At 34.7% G+C, this 8,880-nt stretch overlaps 1 long non-coding RNA gene across 1 annotated transcript; it reads left to right on the plus strand.

Moving 5' to 3' along the window:
- The first annotated feature begins 280 nt into the window (after positions 1 to 280).
- On the plus strand, positions 281 to 8,645 carry LOC118644082. Its single transcript, XR_004964084.1, has 3 exons — positions 281 to 716; positions 7,690 to 8,120; positions 8,338 to 8,645. It is a non-coding gene; the product is annotated as an uncharacterized LOC118644082 (long non-coding RNA).
- Positions 8,646 to 8,880: the final 235 nt, after the last annotated feature.

Raw genomic sequence — 8,880 nt, forward strand, 5'->3', positions numbered from 1 at the left:
AATTGTGACGCGCACGTGAAACGAGGCGAGGGAATGGCGTGGCGTGGCGTGGTGTATCGTAACGCAATGAAAGAAACGTGACACGTGGCTGTTTCGTAACGACGCGCGACGCGGACGATATTCGGCGAACAAACGCGTTAACGAGACAAAGAGGCGAAGTTAAATCGCGATAGCGAAGGAATAAGCGGCGCGGTGGGAGGGAGAGCAGCGAACGCACGCGATGGAGGCCGTTCGCAGATCTCTGTGAGTGAGGGAGAACGGGAGAAGGGAATGGCGGGAGGAAGGAGGGCGGGAGGGAGGGAGAGTACCCGGCTGCCTTCAGCCTTCAGTTTGGTGTTCGGTGTTGCTAGGCGCGAGGGCCACTGTCAGTAGTGTCAGTGCCAAGGCGGCAACCGGCAAACGGCAACCGGCAACCGGCAACCGGCAACCGGCAACCTTCTCTCGATCGCGAAAATTCAGCCAAGTTCTCGCCATCCGAATCTGCCGAATGTCGCCCATTCTTTCTTCCTATCCTCCATTATCTCTATCTATCTCCGATGGATTTTCGAAAAAACGAGCACCGCCTGTGCTTGTCGAATCCGCCGTTCGTTCGTTCGTTCGGCTACGTCCGCGACGTCCGCGTGCGAAAGGGAACTGACGGCTGAGAACGCAGAGACACGCGAAAATCACGGGATCTCCCTCGGGTTGATGACGATTATTGAATCGATCTGATGATTGTAAGTATCTCATCTCATCCCTTATTCGTTTCTGTTTTTCCATTGATACAATTCTGTGTAATAATTATCGCCATGTTTTATTTAATCTTCTAATGATTAATATCGCAAGATAATTGTCTCTTGTGGTATGTGTGGGTAAAATTGTAGTTTACTAAATAATTAAACTAAAGGAAAAGAAATTTTGCATTAATTTTACAAATATTCGCATTTTTTATTGGTCAGGACATTAAAGATGTATAAATAGTAAAAAAACGAGCAAGTATTCTCATTAACAATGACACTATGAAATATGGAACGTGTCAACTTATGATGGATTTGGTAATGCTTTGCCTGTCGCGTCGCAGCCGATATTTTATATGTATGTAAGACTTTCGGGCCTAAAATGATTTATTTTCGTATATAAAACTTTCTTTGTAGCAAATAATATTTATACAGGATTGGTATGAAAGAGTTGAAGGAAAAGAAATTAAAAATAAACACAAGTACAAATGCGAACAATTTAGGAGAGAGCTACAAATAATTTTTAAAACTACAAATATTTTTTGTGACGATATCTTGTTGGTTCCGGGAACTTGAACGCTACGCTTCTTTTAAGTCTAATGTACGCAGAATAGACGAGCTGCGCAGTTATGTGAATAGAATATCGTGGTTGGATATGGTCTGAAAAAATCGCTCCTGTAGATCGAACTGTATATTAAAGATACATCATCGTCGTCTCGAGAACATCTTTATTTTTACTCTAATAAGTTTGATGAGAAAATTCAATATCGTGTTTCGTGATGTAAAAATAAAACATGTACATAAATATCTTTCACTTGCGAATTGTGGAGTAATATTATATCGAGTACATGTACATATTCTGATTATGTATTATCGTATTGTTAAGTTGTCGATCAACTAAATATTTTACTTTGTAATAAGTGATTCAAGTACATGCATATACGTTTATAATTCTCTTTAAAAAAGCACGTTGAGCCGGATCATTCGTAAAATTTAAAAATGACGGAAGCGGAGGCGGATTATTGGTAAAAGGTAATCGTTAGATTTCCGACATTTTTGTTATCTGACATTTGGTCCGCCTTTGTAGCGAACGTAGCCGAACGATGTTTTCTTCCTTATTTGCGTTTCTGACAATGAGTCACACGCATGTCTGCCGGTTATCTATTCATGCGATCCGCCGACGTGCGCGCACTTGTGTTTTGATGATTATTTATTCGAATGTAATACCCCGAACGAAAAATGCCAACATTTCTGCCTTTGTATCTCTATGTAGACAATTTCAGTTAATAGCAAATTTCTCCGATGAAAGATTATGGGATACTTCTGGATTAGATATGTCTATATATTTTATTTGCCAAATAAATATATCTTTTTAATTAACCTTCTTAAGTTATTTGTATTGCGTGTTACATATGAAATACTATAAGATTTGTAAAGAGAAATAAAGCACGTATTCTTGCTCTTGAAATTTGTAATTAATATTTGCAACACATTTAATTAGAATGCAATTAATCTGTACAATATAAATTTAAAGTATATAAATGTTAATAAAAGTTTTGTAAAAAATTAGTAGTAAAAAAAAAAATGTGTGTCATGATGAATAATTAAAATAAATAAAATTATTGAGACTAGGATTGATTTATGTAAGATGAGAAACTTGGACATTTTTCAGGCGTTTTATTTTGAACATTTGAAAAAAATCACGGCTTCAACTTGGCTTTGACTTCAGAAATTTGATAGTGAAAAATTTGGAGGAAGTTCTACATACCTATATATAAAATGCACAATTAAATTTCGGGTCGAGCATAAATTTTTCAGATTCGTGAACGTATTAATTAAACTGTGCAGCGTGATTTTTGCGGATGGCATCAGGTAATCAGACTCATTCATTTCGCAAGGGATATGTATGTCGATAACAATATCATGAGAATATGCCGCTTACCAATTCTATTACGTCCATCTTTCACACAGATTTGCTCAAGTTGGAAAATATTATAGTCATTGATAAAATCGCAATTATCGCGTGTCTTCTCTAGATTTAACATTACGAGGCTCAAAGAATAGTTCTTTCTACGAGACTTTCCACTAGTTGCTTGAAATTGTAATGGTAAATGAGCATAACATAACTAATGCAATAATTTTTATATAAATAAAAAAGAGATATGATTTTATATATCGGGAGGGAGTGAATGTTTCTTTTTATGGATGATTTTAAGCTTTTATATTTTACATCGTATTGGCAAATGAATGAACTTTCAATTGCCAAGTACACACAATTATACAGATATTAATAAATAGTATCCTTTCTAGCTTGATTGTATATTGTGATCAAAGTAGGTACATTAACATAGAAGCTTATGTTTATTTAATAGAATTAAAAAGATATAGCGTGAAAAATTAATTTAAATTATTTTTTTTTCTTCTGTAATTTTCGCATTAGCAACTGCTTGTTATATAGTTATTTGTTATGCTTTAAAAAAAATTATCTCTTTACAAGTCATATAATTCTTAGTGAAATTTTTTTTTGAAATTGAAACCGAATAAAACTTTTTTCTTACATCGCAGTAACACTTAAAAATTATTAGTGATAAATTGCTTATCTCTGCGAACATTTAAATATTTCCATGATTCTTTTTACTTGATAGTTTTAACATTTGAGAAGTCAAATCTTCTTAAACTTCCAAAAGCAAGAATACTTCTTGTATAATTGTAATAATTTATAAAACAAAAGTATAAAAATTATCTGCAATAATCTTTGTTTTGATCTATTACTAGGTTAATCCACGCCATTATACCGCAAAGATATGACATAATCGAACGTCGTTTCAGCTACATTTTTTCTTTGCACGTGGCGTAATTTGAAAGACCGGTCCCCACCTTGTCTAAGATCGTTCTCTCGGGCGGTCGACCTTGAGACCAGCTGACAAACCGAGGAAAACGAACGAGAAGGAGGAGAAGGAGAAGAATTGCGCAACGCTTCGAAATATCGTGATTTTGAAACTGGCCACCGAGATTCTCGTGTAGTGTCTTTGTCTTCAATAGAGAAATATAATTGAGCCTAACGTATCACGTTCTAAACGTATTAAATATAATATAATAAATTTGTAGATCTGTCTTTTTTTTATGTAGCGTTTATATTTATTTCCGATAATCTAAATTAAAGATAATTCGTAGAAATATTTTGTTAGACGAGTTAAAATAATTTTGATTTATTCTTTGAAAGAAAATATTATTCTAGAATCACTAAGGTTTTCAATTACACATTGATTTTTCTTTAACCAAAGTTGCACTAAATTTTTTACCGAAATGCCATTATGTTGAGCAGCGTTCACATTAGCGTTTCTCATCTTCCGAATCATCGATATTCTCACCGTGACTCTTTTTGGAACGTCTATTACAACAATCTCAATGACTATCGTACAGAAAATCTATCCTCGCGTGGTACGTGTGTGACGTAGATGGAACATTTAGTTTCTCACAAGAATAATCTGCGGTATTTTACGATCCGACATACACATAACTTTTCTTAACCACCAAAACGGAATGTATGACTGGGTCACGAGACTGATCGTAAATTTTTATTTCGTGAAAAAGAAGTAACTTAGTCACAATTATTTTTGTTTTCTAATCGATATAATTCGATCAATTCGATATTTTATTCGAAGATTCATAAACATTTGTGTTACATATCGGTGGGTTTGAATTTTATTAACTGAAAAAAAATGCAAAGAAAAAGATATGATAATAGTTAGATGTAAGGATAAATGGGAAGAGTGAAAGCTTGACAAAAAGTTTTAATTGATATTCTAGAAACAAAAAATATATTTAGTAAAGGTATAATAAGTTAATACGTACAGTTATTGCAATGTATATAAAAAGAAGAATTAAGAAGAATCGAAGGCATTCTATACTTTTCTCAAGTAATAATTGAAATGGTAGTGGATTAGAGCCATTTGTGCAATTTGCAAAATAGTAAAGAAACAATGATATAATAATTTTACTCATTGCAAAAGTGAGATGAGAGACAAAGAACTAAGAATTATCGTTATAGTTTGAAAGCGGTGGTAGAAAAGACGGGTTGGTAGCGGATAGCAAGAGAACACGGTAAGGTGGGAGAAATCAGGTGGGAAGGGGAGTACTGAGAGAGGGTGGAAACAGCGCCATGTTCGCCCTCTGACGCTCTTTTGAAGGTCAAGGTTTTCCACCCCTCGTTGACTGAGAGAGAGAGAGAAAGACAGAGAGAAGAGGGAAAATAATGAGAGAGGAAGACACACATACACATACACACACAAAACTACGATAGACGCGATGGAGGATGGTTCAGTTGTACGAGAGATGGAGGATGGAAAGGAGAGGAGAGGGGTGTGTAGAGAATATGTACGTGTGTGGGTGGTCGGTCGAGGTAAACTGTAGGATAGAGAGAGGGAACTATAAGGGGTAGTGAGAGCCTGGTGCCTAGTATTTATAGCGCTTGCGAACCGGTCGATAACGGATAGCGACATTGCGCAGTTGGGAAACCCCCGCGTCGAAGCCAGCCCACGCATATCACCCTCTTATCGCCCTCCTGCTGTTTTCTGCCAACCCTTTTGCTTTGACGATTTTTTTTCCTCTCGCCCATCCTTTCTTTATCTTTTTCTTTGTCTCTTTATTAGGAGCTTAAATTTAATTTTTATTTTGACGTGGAGAGTAAATGTTTAATTATCTATTGTGTCGTCTACCTTTCTATAATTTTTTCTCAGGTTTTTAGTAGATTTATTTTTATCCTTGTAGTTATTAGATGCTTTGACAAGAATATTTTCTCTGCATACCTTGGACATAAATAATGATCGATTCATAAAGTATATTTTATTGCGTATCTTTAAAGTATTTTTTATCATTGTTATCGGATATCATCAATATTAAACTTGCTTTTATAAAAATTTTAATAACAAATCCAACATAGAGATTACTGTGATAATTAATATTTTTAGATGAGAGAGGGATAATTAATATTTAAAGTTTTTCATTAAACACAGTGTATTTATCGTCTTTAAAGTATCATAATGCAAAAGCACTATAATGGCAACGTTCAGAAAACACAACCGTTGCACAACAGTTGAGTAATTCGCTAATATAATTGGTCTAAATTTAGAGATCTAACAGTAAGGACCAATGATCACTACTGACCGCTCACTGATCACTTGTGTTTTCTGAACGTAACCAATGACTTCTTTTATACATCTCCCTCTTTTCTTCTATTTACCTTTCTTGAATAATTCACCGGCAAATTTATTGTGGAATCTGTTACCTACTCTCATAGTCCTAAGTATAGCAGCCTTACGTGTATTTTCGATGTAATTCATGGGGAACTTTATTGGAAAATGACCGAATGGCGTGGTAAGATATGTTAAATTAAAACGGCGATTGATTATCTGGAATAAAAACTTAATAAAGAATGACTCATCGCGTAGCGTAATGATTTCGCCATTATATTTTATTCATAAAAATTTTTTAGTTAAACATTTATAAAATATTATATAAAAGATGAAATATGTATATATACGCGTCTTTTTTTAATCGTAAGTGAATATTTGATACATAATAGTGCTACAAACATATCTTAATTAATATCACAAAATGATAGCAAATTATTTGTGAAAGAAGTATGTTTTGAAAAAATATTGTCTAAAAGTTATATAAATATTCAAATAATTGTTTAAATAATATGTAGTATTTGTATGTAACATATGGATAAAGACCTTGATAGTATCATCGATAAAATAACGTTTAAAAACATTTGTTTGTTTGTTCTTATTATTGATTAATTATCGAATGAATTTTGACTTTTGTACCCTATAACAGGTTCTGTACAATAAATTGCAAAGTCTATTGTGAAAAGCATGAATTTGAAATATGGGAAAAATAGAATAGTAAATTTGAGCAAGATAATCATGGAAAAAATAAAAATAAGAATAGAACGAAAGTATAATCCTTTTGAGAGTGGAAGGCAAAATAGGGCGGGGAGAATAGGAAAGAAGGGACTCGGAGTAGGCGGAGTAGTGTGTTGAGGATATAGTGTGGGGGTAAGTGCATTGCCATCCCTTTCGTCTTGTGTGCATCAGGGCGCAATCAGGGATAGCTGGCCGATTTCTTCAAAAAGTGAAAGATGAGAGAGGGATCGTTTTAGTTCGATGCAAATAAATTTAGTGCGATGTAAATTGGAGAGATGAGAAATAATTTTACAAGAGTTCATAAGTTTTCACATTTATCCTATCTGCCGTTCTTGGCAATGTTCTTGAAATAAATATAATAGTCAACAAGTCGAGATTTCGATGCTATGATAATGAATGTGATGGCTTGTGATTAGATTTCAGTTTCTGTATTTGCAAGGGTTGAAAATCGAATTACCGAGATTACAGTAGTTTTTCCGTGTCATGAAATTTACACGAATCCATAATTGATTCCTGCATAAGTTTAAGTGTGCTTTCCAGCAAGACAGTGTAATACAGTGTCCATTAGTGTGAGAAAGAACATATCAGTATCTCTCACTCATACTAGTGGACACTGTGTCTTGCTGGAAAGCACACTAAGTGTATTTAGAACAGATTTTATTGAATACACATTTCGTAAACTTTACTTTCGCTAACGTTAATTAATTTTAAATTTTGTTTATTCTGTTTTTACATCATTAATAACAAGGGATTGATTTGGATAGAGAAGACAAGAAAGTAAAATTCACTTGGTAACTGATTTCGGTAACTTTAATAATTTTATATAGCAGAATTTTTCTTCTACATCAAAAGATTTTGTGTTATTTTTAAATATTTGTCATGTTGCATCAAAGTGATGTATAAAATTAGAATTTTACAAAATATCTGATTCTGATATTCGAATTTCTGAGTTTTTAAGCTACTCATACCTATTCCATCCATTGTATCAATTTTCTACGTCGATGTAACTTTTAATTCCTCCTTTCTTCTTTTCATTGCTGCAGGGAAATAACATTAATACAAATTCGAAAGATATGGAGAAGTATAAACAGTGAAGGTGGGTACATTCTTTTCTCCTCTCTCGATAAGGAGTGGCATGAGTTGGTTGGGGAGGGTGGGCCGCCCTTTTTCGAGGAGAGAGGAGGCATCTCGTTGGAAAATTTACGCCGACGACGCGCGACGGATGGACCGTAAAGGTCGCCGTTGCTGGTTGTCTCCTCTCTTCGGCGCCGTCGCCACCGGTTTGCCCTCCTTCGTAAAGGTTGCCAGCTGAGAGCAACGTCAGCAATGAGAGCAGATCGTAGTGTTGTCGCAGTTTGCCCTGGGGTTAGTTATGTGTTCTTCTATAACCGCGAAACGTGGATTCTTTGAAAGGGAGAAAGTTTTCAATGGCAGAGTATTTATAGCAGTGAAATTTTTTAATAGAAATTGTGAAGTAAGGAACGAGTAAAATGAGAGAGAGAGAGAGAGAGAGAGAGAGAGAGAGAGAGAGAGAGAGAGAGAGAGAGAGAGAGAGAGAGAGAGAGAGAGAGAGAGAGAGAGAGAGAGAGAGAGAGAGAGAGAGAGAGAGAGAGAGAGAGGGGGGGGGTGAGTGAGTGAGTGTCTTCTCTCAGGTAATGCCTCCCCCCTTCTCTCCCTTTCTTCCTCCTTAGGGAGATATGAGATAAAGAGGACGAAATCAGCTGGAGAATGCGTGGGTAGAAGAAAGAAGATGCGAACACATGTCGTCAATGTTCTTCCTAATTCTGTTCTTTTAATGCGAGACTTCAGATCAGATTTATTTTAGATCGACTAGCGATGAAGGATGGATTAATCGGCGAATTACTCGCGTGAGTAATTACTGAAATATTTTCTCGCAGTGAAACGTGATAATTCCTGAAAATTTATAATTTGTATTTTTAGATTGTTTAGTTTTTCAATAAAGATTTCAATAAAGAAATTTTTCTTTGAACAACTCGAAGGAATGTATTGTCTGTACTTCAATGATTGATTTTAAGAAATATCATATTTTTCTAGAGATATTTGATAAGATTTCTTATGATATTATTACACTTTGAAAATGTATTCAAATTATGAGGCATTTAAATAAAAAATTAAATTATGTGATATTATAAAAAATAAATTGAATTATGTAAGACTAGATGCAAGCTCTAGTATATATTTCTTTTTTTAATTTATTATTGACGCTGATCTAT

The sequence above is a fragment of the Monomorium pharaonis genome, chromosome 7 (genome assembly GCF_013373865.1).
Source record: "Monomorium pharaonis isolate MP-MQ-018 chromosome 7, ASM1337386v2, whole genome shotgun sequence".
NCBI classification, from domain to species: Eukaryota; Metazoa; Arthropoda; class Insecta; order Hymenoptera; family Formicidae; genus Monomorium; species Monomorium pharaonis.